Source organism: Rattus norvegicus, chromosome 10 (genome assembly GCF_036323735.1).
Source record: "Rattus norvegicus strain BN/NHsdMcwi chromosome 10, GRCr8, whole genome shotgun sequence".
Lineage (NCBI taxonomy): Eukaryota > Metazoa > Chordata > Mammalia > Rodentia > Muridae > Rattus > Rattus norvegicus.
This window is the reverse complement of record NC_086028.1, coordinates 36,655,918-36,667,584: the sequence shown is the minus strand read 5'-3', so window position 1 is coordinate 36,667,584 and position 11,667 is coordinate 36,655,918. Positions and strand designations below refer to the sequence as shown.

At 48.1% G+C, this 11,667-nt stretch overlaps 1 long non-coding RNA gene across 1 annotated transcript; it reads right to left on the bottom strand.

Moving 5' to 3' along the window:
• Window positions 1-342: 342 nt before the first annotated feature.
• On the bottom strand, window positions 343-5,132 carry LOC134480788 (uncharacterized). Its single transcript, XR_010055606.1, has 2 exons — window positions 4,896-5,132; window positions 343-3,129 (listed from the first exon to the last, which is right to left on the bottom strand). It is a non-coding gene; the product is annotated as an uncharacterized LOC134480788 (long non-coding RNA).
• Between the last annotated feature and the right edge of the window lie 6,535 nt (window positions 5,133-11,667).

Sequence of the window (11,667 nt, the reverse complement as noted above, 5' to 3'; positions counted from 1 at the left end):
CCCACTGCCTCTGGTGGATGGTGGGCCAGAAGGAAGGCTAAAGCATTTAAACACCATCCTTAAAAGTAGGTTTTGAGCTGGGGATTTAGCTCAGTGGTAGAGCGATTACCTAGGAAGCGCAAGGCCCTGGGTTCGGTCCCCAGCTCCGGAAAAAAAAAAAAAAAGAACCAAAAGTAGGTTTTGAAAAAAATCAAAGTTACGAGGTGGCCTGTGTCAGTATCCCAGTCCCTGGAGGTAGAGGGAGGAGGGTCAGATGTTCAAGATTATCATTGGCTGCAAAGCAAGTTTTAAGCCAGCCTTGGCTGCATGGAACCCATTTTTAAAATAAAAAGTCTTCCGAGTGGGGCTGGGGATTTAGCTCAGTGGTAGAGCGCTTACCTAGGAAGCGCAAGGCCCTGGGTTCGGTCCCCAGCTCCGAAAAAAAGAACCAAAAAAAAAAAAAAAAGTCTTCCCAGAAAGAACACTACAAGTTCAGATGGTTTCTCTTTTGCATTATGTTGAGTATTCAAGGGGAAAATAGACCACCATTGCACTTTTTCCATAAGTTTAGGAATTTCCATCTGAAGAACAGAAGGTATCCTTAACTCACCTTACAGAGTCAGCGTTGGCCCTGACTCTAATCTGAAGATCAATAAGGGAGACTTAAGGGCCAGCTTTGTTTATGAACACAGCTATGAAATTCCCAAACAAGTTTAACGAACAGAATTTGACAGACACAAAGGGATACTCAAAGGACTGACCACCAAGCCATATTTGCATTAGGAATGTAAAGTTTGGTTAATGTTCAAAAAGCAGTCTGTGTGAATTGATCAGGACAGACTTCAAAAGGAGAAAACTCGGCTGGTTATCTCAATAGAGACAGAGAGAGTTCCAGCCACAATCCAGCACTGATTGGATTAAATGGGTGAGTAATTTTAAAAAGTATTTTGCCAAACCAGAAATGGAAAGAAACGTCCCTAATCTTATAAAGACTGTCTTTAGGGGATGGAGAGATGGCTTGTGGAGGGGGGGGGGGATTGTTAAATCCAGACTGCCGTAAGAGTTTTTGTAACTTAAAATTTTAAAATATATTTTCGTTTTGTTTTGTTTGAGAGAGTCTATATATTACTGGCTGTCTTGAAACTCACTATGTAGATCAGACTGACTTTGAACTCTCAGAGGTCCACCTAACTCTTCTTCTTGAATGCTGAGATTAAAGGCTAGAGTTGTTTTGCACATCCCTTTTTACCTGGTTTTTATGTTAACATTTGTGCCCAAATGTACCCAGGGAGGTCAGAGGAGGGCATCTGGTCCCCTGGATAATTCCTGAAATGTTTACACTTCTTTACTCTCAGGGCAGGGGACAGGTGGGTAAGCGGAGTGCATGCGCCATGCCCTGAATGTGGACATCAGAGGACAGCTCTCAGGACTTGGTTGTCTCCTGCCGTGCGAGTCCTGAGGATCAAAGCCAGGTCACTAGGTTTGATGCCAAATGTCTGACCCTCTGCACCAGCCCAGTTTTTAATTTTGATGAAACCCAACCTAGCAATTGTTATAGTTTGTGTTCTTAGAATTGTCTTTAAGAAGATTGATGGTTTCGGTTCATAAATGGAGGCTGGTGACTGGTACAGAGCTCACGTGGTGGAAGAGAAAGGATCGTTTTGCTTCCAGCTGAGACACTACCTCAGACATCGTTTGTTGGCAAAGTCAATTCATGATTTAGCAGTTTCTGCTGAAAGTCAACGGGCTGCCTACGAGTGACTCTAGGGCAGTGCCACATTTTTGTGAATGTTTGGAGTGTTTTGCCACCGTGAGTGTATGTGCGCCATGTGCATGCACAGTGTTCATGGGAGCCAGAAGAGGGCGCCAGATCCCCGGGAGCCGGAGTTGCAAGCTGGTGTTGGGAGTCACTGAATGCTGGGAATTGAATACTGTTCCTGAGAAAGAGCAAGCACTCTGGATGCTGGGACATCTCTACAGCTGATTTTATTTTGAGACAAGAGTTTCATATAATCCAGGCTGACCTCAAATTTGCTAGGTTGTTAAGGATGACCTTGAACTCCTGATGCTCCTACCTCCTGAGCCCTGGGATTATAGGTGTGCACCATACCCCGTTTTATATAGTGATGAGAATCCAACCCAAGGCTTTCCGTGTGCAGGTTTTACCAGCCAAGCCCCATCCCCAGCTGAACACTAGTTTGTTAATTGATCGGCACAGGTTTTGAAAACCTAGTTTTATTTTGTCCTACACATTTAACCCATTGTGTCCCCCACCCTCAGCCCCAAATTGCACCCTTTAAGCTCTATTTTTTGAGGGCAAACTTTATTGCGTGGTATTGTCATGCAAACAAATGTGGTATTGTCACGCACAAGTCTACTTTTGGACGATTCTCTCTCACTGTGGTATTTGTGGTTTAGTATCAGTATCAGCTCTGTGAAGCATTAAGTGGTAGAAATGGGATTAGTGTGGCCAAGACTCTGGGTTCATTACCCCCAACCCCAAAAATAAATAAATTCTCTACCCGAAGGAGACAGAGACATATCTGCTCTGAGGAAGATCTGTTCCAGAGACCTCACACCACCTTTAACCAGCATGAAGAACTCTCTCCTCTCTGCCCCACACCCATCCCGTGCCTCTGTCCCTCTCGTTTTGTCCTGGTCTTACAAATCCTCTTCTGGGACTCAAAACCCTCTGTCCTCTATCAGCCCAGGTACTCACTGCTCTTCTCAGACTGCCCTTTTCCCAGCCCCCCTTTTCTCGTGGCTGTCTGAATCTCAGGTGAAACCTACTCCCATATTCTCAGCCTCATTTCTGATAGTCTGTGTCACTTTCCTGCTCTGACCAGAAACAGCCTCTAAGGACATGTGTTTCCCCTCTCAGGTAATCCATGTGCCCCTTAGGTCTAGGCACAGGGAAGTTCAACTATGAGGGGTTTTTCCCTCCACACAGGGAAGTTCCATTTGTGCTTTGGGATTTTGTTGTTCTTGTTGATGTTCCTTTGTTTTGTTTTTTAATTTGAAAATGGTCTCATTATACAATCCAAGCTTGCCGGAGATCCTCCTGCCTCAGCGTCCCCAGGGCTGCGATTACACCAGATGCCAACAAGTCCAGCTCACTGTGTCTTCTTGGGTTGCTTCCTGTTTGTCCTCCTGCTTAGAGACCAATGACAGGTCAGGAAGAGGACTCAGCAGACACAAGCATTTGCTAATCTGACAACACGAGTTTAGCCCCGGAGGCCATATGAAAGGCCTGAAGCCGCTTGAGTGCTCACTGTATCCCAGCATTCCACCAGTGAGATGAGAAGCCGATACCAGAGAATCCTCAGACTCTAACAGGCCCTCCAGCTTCGTGTCAGCAATAGAAACAAGGGAGACCCTGCCTCAAACACAAGGTGGAAGGTGAGAAAAGCATCTTCCGAAATTCATCCTCTGACCTTCTACGGAGTGACACGTGAGCACCTGTGCTCATACACATACAGAATTAATTAAAAATTAGTGATGTCAGGGTAGGGGCTATAAAATAGCTCATTGGTAAAATGATAAAGAAGTTGATTCATTCGCACAGACCCCAAGTTTGATCCCCAGCGAAGTGAGAGAGATCAATGTCACCAGTGGTTCAGTTTTCACATGGGCTTTGGGTCATTAGACTCAAATTTACTCTGTAGCTGAGACTAGCCTTTAAGTCCTGATCCACCTACTCCCTTACCAACCACCACCCTCTCCCTGCTGGGATTACAGGTATATGAGCCTGTACTGGGGTCGATTTTTGATGTTGTTTGTTGTTTTTGAAACAGGGTCTTAGTATTAGTCCTGGCTTAGAAGTCACTGTACAGTTTAGGCTGGTCTGTAACTCATAGAGATCCCCCTGCCTCTGCCTGATGAGTGCTTTATTCCAAGTGTGTGCTCTCTCTTCTCTCTCTCTCTCTCTCTCTCTCTCTCTCTCTCTCTCTCTCTCACACACACACACACACACACACACACACACACACACACTCTTTACAGCAGCTCAGCCTCCCTTGCTATAGATAGGCTTCTGAGCAGTGGTTATGTGTCAGTGTGAGCCTTCCACCTCTCAACTTCAGACGCTGCCCTTCTCTGCAGCCTACCCGGTTCCTCTGGTTCCCCGACTCAACACTTCACCCTGAAATCCACTGATCTGAGCAAACATCTGTGACTCTCATCTGTCCAGTGTCCCGCTTCACTCCGGTCCCAGCCTAGAGGCTGTGTCCTAAAGTTACCTATCTCTCCATCCGATCCTGCTATAGTACCATCATCTGGCAAAGGCACAGCCCTAGTAAATTCAGCCCTCTATGCCCACACGGGCCCCACAGGAGACCAGAACTGAAGGTAAGCCTTCTCTCACCAACCGGCCTCCACTCATTCATTTATTTTGCGGAGATGGAGGAGTCCAAGCTTCGGTGCTGCTCACTCCTCGCCCCCTGAGCTGCAGACTCAGCCCCCAGTCCCACTCTAAGGTCCACGACTGCCCAGCCGCTGCGCCCCATCCCTTAAGTCTCTTCACACCCGCTCTCCTAGACGACTGCTTCACACCTCCTCCTCCACCTCACTCTCAGCTGACAACCTCTTCCGATTTTGCTAAGAAAATAGAAGCCCTTGGCACAGACATTGTGCTGGCTCTGCGGCTCCCCACCCACCGGCATCTGTGCCTGTCCTCTCTGCCTTTCCTCCCACTGAGACGGCACCCACCCTTGTCCCCCAGCAGGGAGGCCTGTTTCTTGTTCTCTCTCTCTCTCTCTCTCTCTCTCTCTCTCTCTCTCTCTCTCTCTCTCTCTCTCTTTCTCTCTCTCTCTCTTTCTCTGTTGTTGTTTTCAGACAGGGTCTTGCATAGCTCAGGCTAGCCTTGAAACTGCTATGAAGCCAAGGTTAACCGTAAACCTCCTGATTTTCCTCCTTACCTCTGCCTTCTGGGATTGTAGGCATGTACCACTCCACCCGGCTGTGCACCAGATGCCAACCCCACCTGCCTCTCCAGGGCTCCATGCCAACGCTCACCCTCTCCTCAACTGTGCTTTCCTGTCTCTGTGATTATTTCCACCAACACACAAAAAGCCTCTGAGTTTTCTTTCTGAAAGGAAAAGTTAGTTCCTCAGGACCTTATGCTCGCAAATACCTTCCTTCTTTCTTCGTCCCTCTGTGACGAGACTCCCGGAAGGAGTAGATCCTTTGGACCTCCTTCAAGCCCTCCTCCCTTCCTGTATCATACTCACTCCCATAGACCGCCCCCTTCACCTCTCACTAGTCCAAAGATGCCATCAGAGTCATCCCCACCCATATCCTTAAGTCCCACAGTCAGTTGCCGGACTTCACCTTCCTTCTGTCTCTTTAGCATACGAGAGTTCATCTTGGGTCAGCACAATGGCTCACTGGGTCAAGGTGCTTGCGGCTAAGCCCGATGGATGTCTCAGTTCAATCCCTGGAATCCTCTGATCTCCATATGCATGCACCCACCTACCCATACACACACAGACAAATAAATAAATTGTTCTTAAGAAGAAAAGAGTTCATCTCCATTCAGGCATGGTTGGGAGGCTAACCCGAGAAGACCTTGAGTTAGACCTGCCCCAATCGTGAGTTCTATACCTGCTTGTACTGCAGAGTGAGATTCTGTCTCAAAGATAAATATAAAGGAGGAGGGGCTCATCTCCCCACCTCAGCACCAACTCTCGGCCCACCCTTCTCCACCCCTTTTGCCCACATCGGTTCCTCTCCAAGGCACAGTCTTGGAGACCTTGCCTCTACCTACTGTGCCCACCATGATAACCTCCTCCAAGATCCTGGCTTTAAACATCGTTTGGCAGTGAGTAACTTCCAAATATATATCCCAGCCTGAACCTTTTTCTGAATTCTGTTCCTATTGTCTCCTCAGGCTGACTCACAGCCACCCCGAACAATCAGGCGCAGCTTGCCAATTCTCCCAGTCCATAGCTGGCCCACTTTCCTGCAGACATTCCGGTTTTGACTCTCAGGCTCTCTGTTCTTCATCCGGAGGGCAGTGGCAATTCACCTAACATGGCTGCCAGTGGACCCTCTCCACCCTGGGCTGGCCCAGGATTAGGGGGCTACAATGGCTGCCCCTCCCACCCCACAGATCTCACAGGTATTTGGTTATTGACCCTTGTATGACCACCTTGCCTCTATCCCCCACCCCCATCCCACCCCAGACGTGAGGCTATAATGACATTCCAGGAGAACACTGCTAAAGTCTGAGTCCTGAAGACATTGCTATCCCATCTTGTGGCTTCCATGACATGCTGAGATGAACTTCCCTTTGGGTTTTATTGTTTTTAAGGCCCATGCAAATCCTGGTGGGGACCTCTGCAAATGACGTCTTGGCTCCTGACCTGCCTGGCTTTCATTTGTTTATTTGACTGATTTGTTTGTTTTGCTTTTTAATTTTTAATAAATGTATTTATTTATTTATTTATTTATTTATTTATTTATTCTTTTTTCTTTTTTTCGGAGCTGGGGACCGAACCCAGGGCCTTGCCCTTCCTAGGCAAGTGCTCTACCGCTGAGCTAAATCCCCAACCCCTCAATGTATTTATTTTTGAGACAGGCCTTTGTTATGTAGCCCTGGCTGGCCTAGAACTGACTGTATAGACAAGGTTGGCCTGCAACTCATAGAAATCCACTGGCCTTTGACACTCAAGCGCTGGAATTAAAGGCATGTGCCAACATAAGTAACTTTTGATTTTTGAGACAAGGACTCAAGTATCCTAGGCTAGCCCTGGATTTCATATATAACCAAAGATAGCCCCGAATTCCTGATCTTCTTGCCTCTACCTCCCAAATGCTGAGACGACAAGCATGTGACTCCCATTTAACGTTATGTTGGGGATGAACCCAGAGCTGTCCACACTAGACAAACATTTGCCATCTGACGCACATCCCCAGACCCACAACCTAGCTTTCAAGGTGGCTTAGGGTTCCCTGGCCCAGGAATCAGGAGTGGGAGGTGTCCGTCCCTTAAGACCACTCCTGAGTGGGCTTCTCGGCAGCAAACAGTAGCACAGGCTGGCTCTCCCTCCCACCACTACTCACAGCTACAATTTAGAGACCAAGAATTAAAGCCTGGAACACTCGAAGCCCTGCGGTTTTCCAGAGTAGGAGGGAGGAGCCTTACAGCAGGCTCCGCTGCCCTTGGAAGCCAGGCACCTTGGCAGCAGCTACCCGGAGTGAAGAAGCATTCTCCGGGTCATGCTAATCTGCTGTTTCCTCTTCTTTGGAATGTCTGGCTGAGTCTAAATTGAATTATTTATCTAGTCCTGTGTGCCCGTGTCACTTACTCAGACGGCCAGTTTATTCATGACTCCACACTATCAATTTCAACATGCAATTTGCAATGGAATTTGACTGATCAGCAATACCATAATTAGTTGCAAATGTCTGTGCTTGTATTGGTTTGGTGCAGGGGCTATTTCATTAAAGTGACAGAGGCCAATAAACCACTTGTCTTTGCTCTGGGACATAGGATGAGTAGCAGTTGTGTCATAGGGCAGGGCCAGACCCTGCCTGGCTGTCAGGCTGTGGGAGAAATTAGAAGGACTCAGAGCTGTGGTCCCTGAGCTGTGGTTTTGACCCATGGGTTGTTTGTAGTTGTTTGTTTTCTGTTTGTGTATGTGAGGATTTGTCTGCACTTTGCTGCACGTTTTATTTCTTTATTGTGTGTACAAGTATGCATATGTGAGGGTCATAGCACGCGTGGAGATCAGAGGAGAACCTGAAGTAGCTCTCTCCTCTTACCATGTGAGTCCCACGGATTGAACTCTGGTCATCGTTCTTGGCATCTTTACTGAGCCATCTTGCTGGCCCTATTTAGTTACCTTTTGATACAAGGCTTCTGTAGCCCAGACTGGCCTCAGACTTCCTATGTAGTTGAGGCTGGCTTGGATCCTCCGACTGCAGCCTCCCCAGGGCCAGAATTACAGGAGTGCACCACCACGCCCTGCATTCGGTTTTGTCCTAAACTGCTGGTTGGGATCATCCAGGGGAGATGATACGATGTGTAATCCACAAGGGGAACTGGAGCTCCCTGCATGGCGTCTTCTGCTCCCACATCTGCTTGCATGCCTCCGGTGACAGGGGCTCCCAGCCTGAGGTACCTCTGCTCACGTGGACATCTTTTCCTAGTTTACACTCCCAGTTGTGGGTTCTCCCAGCTTGTTCTCGTCTCAACTCAGAAAATATGGTCTCACACAGGCTCGGAACCAGACTCTAAGCCTCGACTCAAGAGGGGGACTATTCAGCCATCCTTCCTTAGGCTTCTAATAGTCAGCTCTCCTAGCACCGTGTAACCTGACCCCAGGGCCTTGGAGATACTAGGCAAGTGCTCTGGCACTGACCTATTCTCTGAGTCCTGAAAAAACGGCTCCTAATTAAGTAGACTGTCATTGAGACATGTGTGACAATAATAAGACAATCAAAGCATGCGAAGATCCCCCGAGCAAAGCTGACCAAGGCTCCAGAGCACCTTGCCAGTCAGGCTCGGTCAGGGTCTTGATGGCACCATCCACCAGGCACTGCAAGCTTTGCCCTCACCTGGGGTGCAACCATCTCTGCTGTTCTGGGTGTGTCATCCTGCCCCACCCCCACAGTGTCCCACAGTGCCTTTCCACTGAGAGTTTTCTGGTCCTGGCTTCATGGGACTGTCAGCTCCTGAGCCAGCCTTTGGGTTTGACTGGCTGATGAGGGAGGGAACAGGACACAGGACTTCTTGGTCTTACAGGACTCTGGTCTCAATTCTGAATAGCCAAAAGGAAAACCAAGAACCAAAGCAAACATCAATACTAAAGCGCTCTGGAAGATATCAGGCTCTAGTTATCTGCCAACAGCGATTCACATCCACTCAGCAAGTCTTTCTGCAGTGACAGAAGGGAGGACGCTGTGGTCCCTGCCCTCACAGACAGCACAGTACATTGAGGGGCCAATAACCTTAGCCCAGACAGTGACTCTGCGGGAACCAGGGTGCCCAGACTGAACAGTAATAATAAGCTATTAGGTCCTAGAGGGGTGAGCTGAGGGGAGGGGCTGCCGAGGAAACCCCACACTTCCTCAGAGTTGAGTAACATCTCACAAGCTTATTGCGTATTGGAACATGGATGGATATCTTAAGACAGCTCCAGATCAGAAGAATTGATCCACGTTCGCCTGCCCCTGTTGATAATGTAGCTTCCTTGCTTAGTCTCCATTCTCCCTTCTTCTGGCAACAGCATTAATTTGTTTAAGAAAAATCTTTCTAAAAAAGGATTTATTTTTGTTACTTTCTAAGCGGGGTGTGTGTGTGTGTGTGTGTGTGTGTGTGTGTGTGTGTGTGTGTGTGTGTGCGCGCGCGCGCGCGCGCGGGCACGCATACACATGCATATGAGGGCAGGTACCCATGAGGCCAGAAGCATCAGATACGCCTAGAGCTGCAGCTACAGGAGGCTGTGAGACGCTACATGCAGCGCTGGGAGCTGTACTCAGGTCCTCTGCAGGAGCAGTTTGTGATCGCTCCAGTCAGGCCCCAGCATCCCCCTGTTACCTGGGCAACTACTGCTCCCATCATTCCCATCTCCCGTGCTTCAGATGGGGTTAACTCCCAGCCATGAGAGTCACACCTGAGCCAAGCCTGGCTGGATCTTGCCTACGGACAGAGCTATAGAGCATTGTCCTAGGATTTCCAATGCTGTGAAGAGACTTGGTGACCAAGGCAACTTTTATTTATAAAGGACATTTAATTGGGGCTTTTTTACACTTTCAGAGGTTTTGTCCATTATCATCATGGCGGTAAGCATGACACAATGCTGGAGGAGCTGAGAGGTCTACATCTTGATCCAAAGGCAGCCAGAAATCTCAGTCTGGACAAACTTGAGCATATTTATGAGACCTTGAAGTTCGTCCCCACTCTGACACACTTCCTCTAACAAGGCCACACCCACTCCAACAACAGCACACCTAACACACCTCCCTGAGGGCCAAGCATCCAAACACAAGTCTATGGGGGCCAAACCTATTCTAACCTCAAGCATCTTACCTGAGCTGAGTGTCTGCCGAGCTGTGCACAGTGCTGAGTTGCAGAGAGCCTTACCCACATACGCAGCTGAATAACGCCTTATTCATAGTGCAAAACTGTGGGGTTGGGGATTTAGCTCAGTGGTAGAGCGCTTGCCTAGGAAGCACAAGGCCTTGGGTTCGGTCCCCAGCTCCAAAAAAAAAAAAAAAAAAAAAAAAAAAGAACCATAGTGCAAAACTGCAGAGTCCTTTCTGCAGGGTGCTTAGCTGCAGGGCGCCTACCAGACGGTGCAGAGCTGACAGTGGCTGGTTTGGAGATGGCTGTGATCCTGTGCCCAACCGTGTGGTCCAATCATAGCTAAGTGTGGATATTTGGAGAGTCAGGAGAGCATGTTTGCTATCCATCCGGGCTTGAAGATATGAAAGTGTCAGCCTGGAGTTGTTGATGGATGTGTTGCTGTCACAGAGACTAGGAGAGGGGAGATGGCTCATCAAGTCAAAGAGCTAGTCATGCCAGGTCACCTGAGCTTGACCCCCAGTAGCTCAGTTGGTAAAGGGCTTGCAAGCAGAAGGCCCTGACTTCGGATCCCTAGCAGATGGGTAAGGCAGGCATGCAGGGACATGCAGATCCAGGAGCTCACTGGCTCAGCTAGACTGGGTGACCAGTGAACTCCAGATTCAGTGGGGGAAAAAATACTGTCTCAAAAACTAAAGTAGAAGGCTGGCAAGATGGCTGAGGAGGCAGAGGAAACTGCTGCCAAACTTGATGGCCTGATTTTGATTTCCAGAACCCATGCAAAGAAGGGAACCAACTCCACAGAGCTATCCCCTGACCTCCACATGCACCCTGTAGCATACACGCCCCCCATAATAAAAAAATGTAAGTTAATTAAATTAAATGAGGTAGAGAGTGATTGAGGAAGACAGTTGACATCAACCACTGGTCTGTCTTCAGGTACACACATGTAAATGTGTATGCATGAACTCATACATGCTACACATACAAAATAAATAAACTAATGAAAAATTATACTTAGTTATTGGTTTTGTGTGTGTGTGTGTGTGTGTGTGCGTGTGTGGTTTAGTATCAAGTGATTCTACACTGGGGGGTGTAGGTTGGTAGCAAGTGCCTTTACACTGTGTGTGTGTGTGTGTGTGTGTGTGTGTGTGTGTGTTTGTGTGTGTGTGTGTGTGTGTGGTTTGGTTTTTTTTTTTTTGGGGTTCTTTTTTTTCTGGAGCTGGGGACCGAACCCAGGGCCTTGCGCTTCCTAGGTAAGCGCTCTACCACTGAGCTAAATCCCCAGCCCCGTGTGTGAGGTTTGTTAACAAGTGCCTCTCCACTGGGTGTGTGTGTGTGTGTGTGTGTGTGTGTGTGTGTGTGTGTGTTTAATAGGATATTCATCCAAGCTGTCCATATAGAATTGAGAAAACTAAGCTAGGTCTATTATAATGTCTATTAGAAAGTTCTCCCTGGTGCCTGGAATCAGATTGTGGTTCAAACCTATAATCTCAGCACTTAAGTGACTGAGGCAGGATGATTTGAGGACAAGCTAAGCTCTATAGTGAGATACTGAGATTATGTCTGAGATGGGAGAAAGGAGAAGACAAGGAAGGAGAGGAGGAGGAAGAAAGGGAGAGGAGGAAAGAAAAGCTGAGGGTTAGGCTAGAAAGAGACAT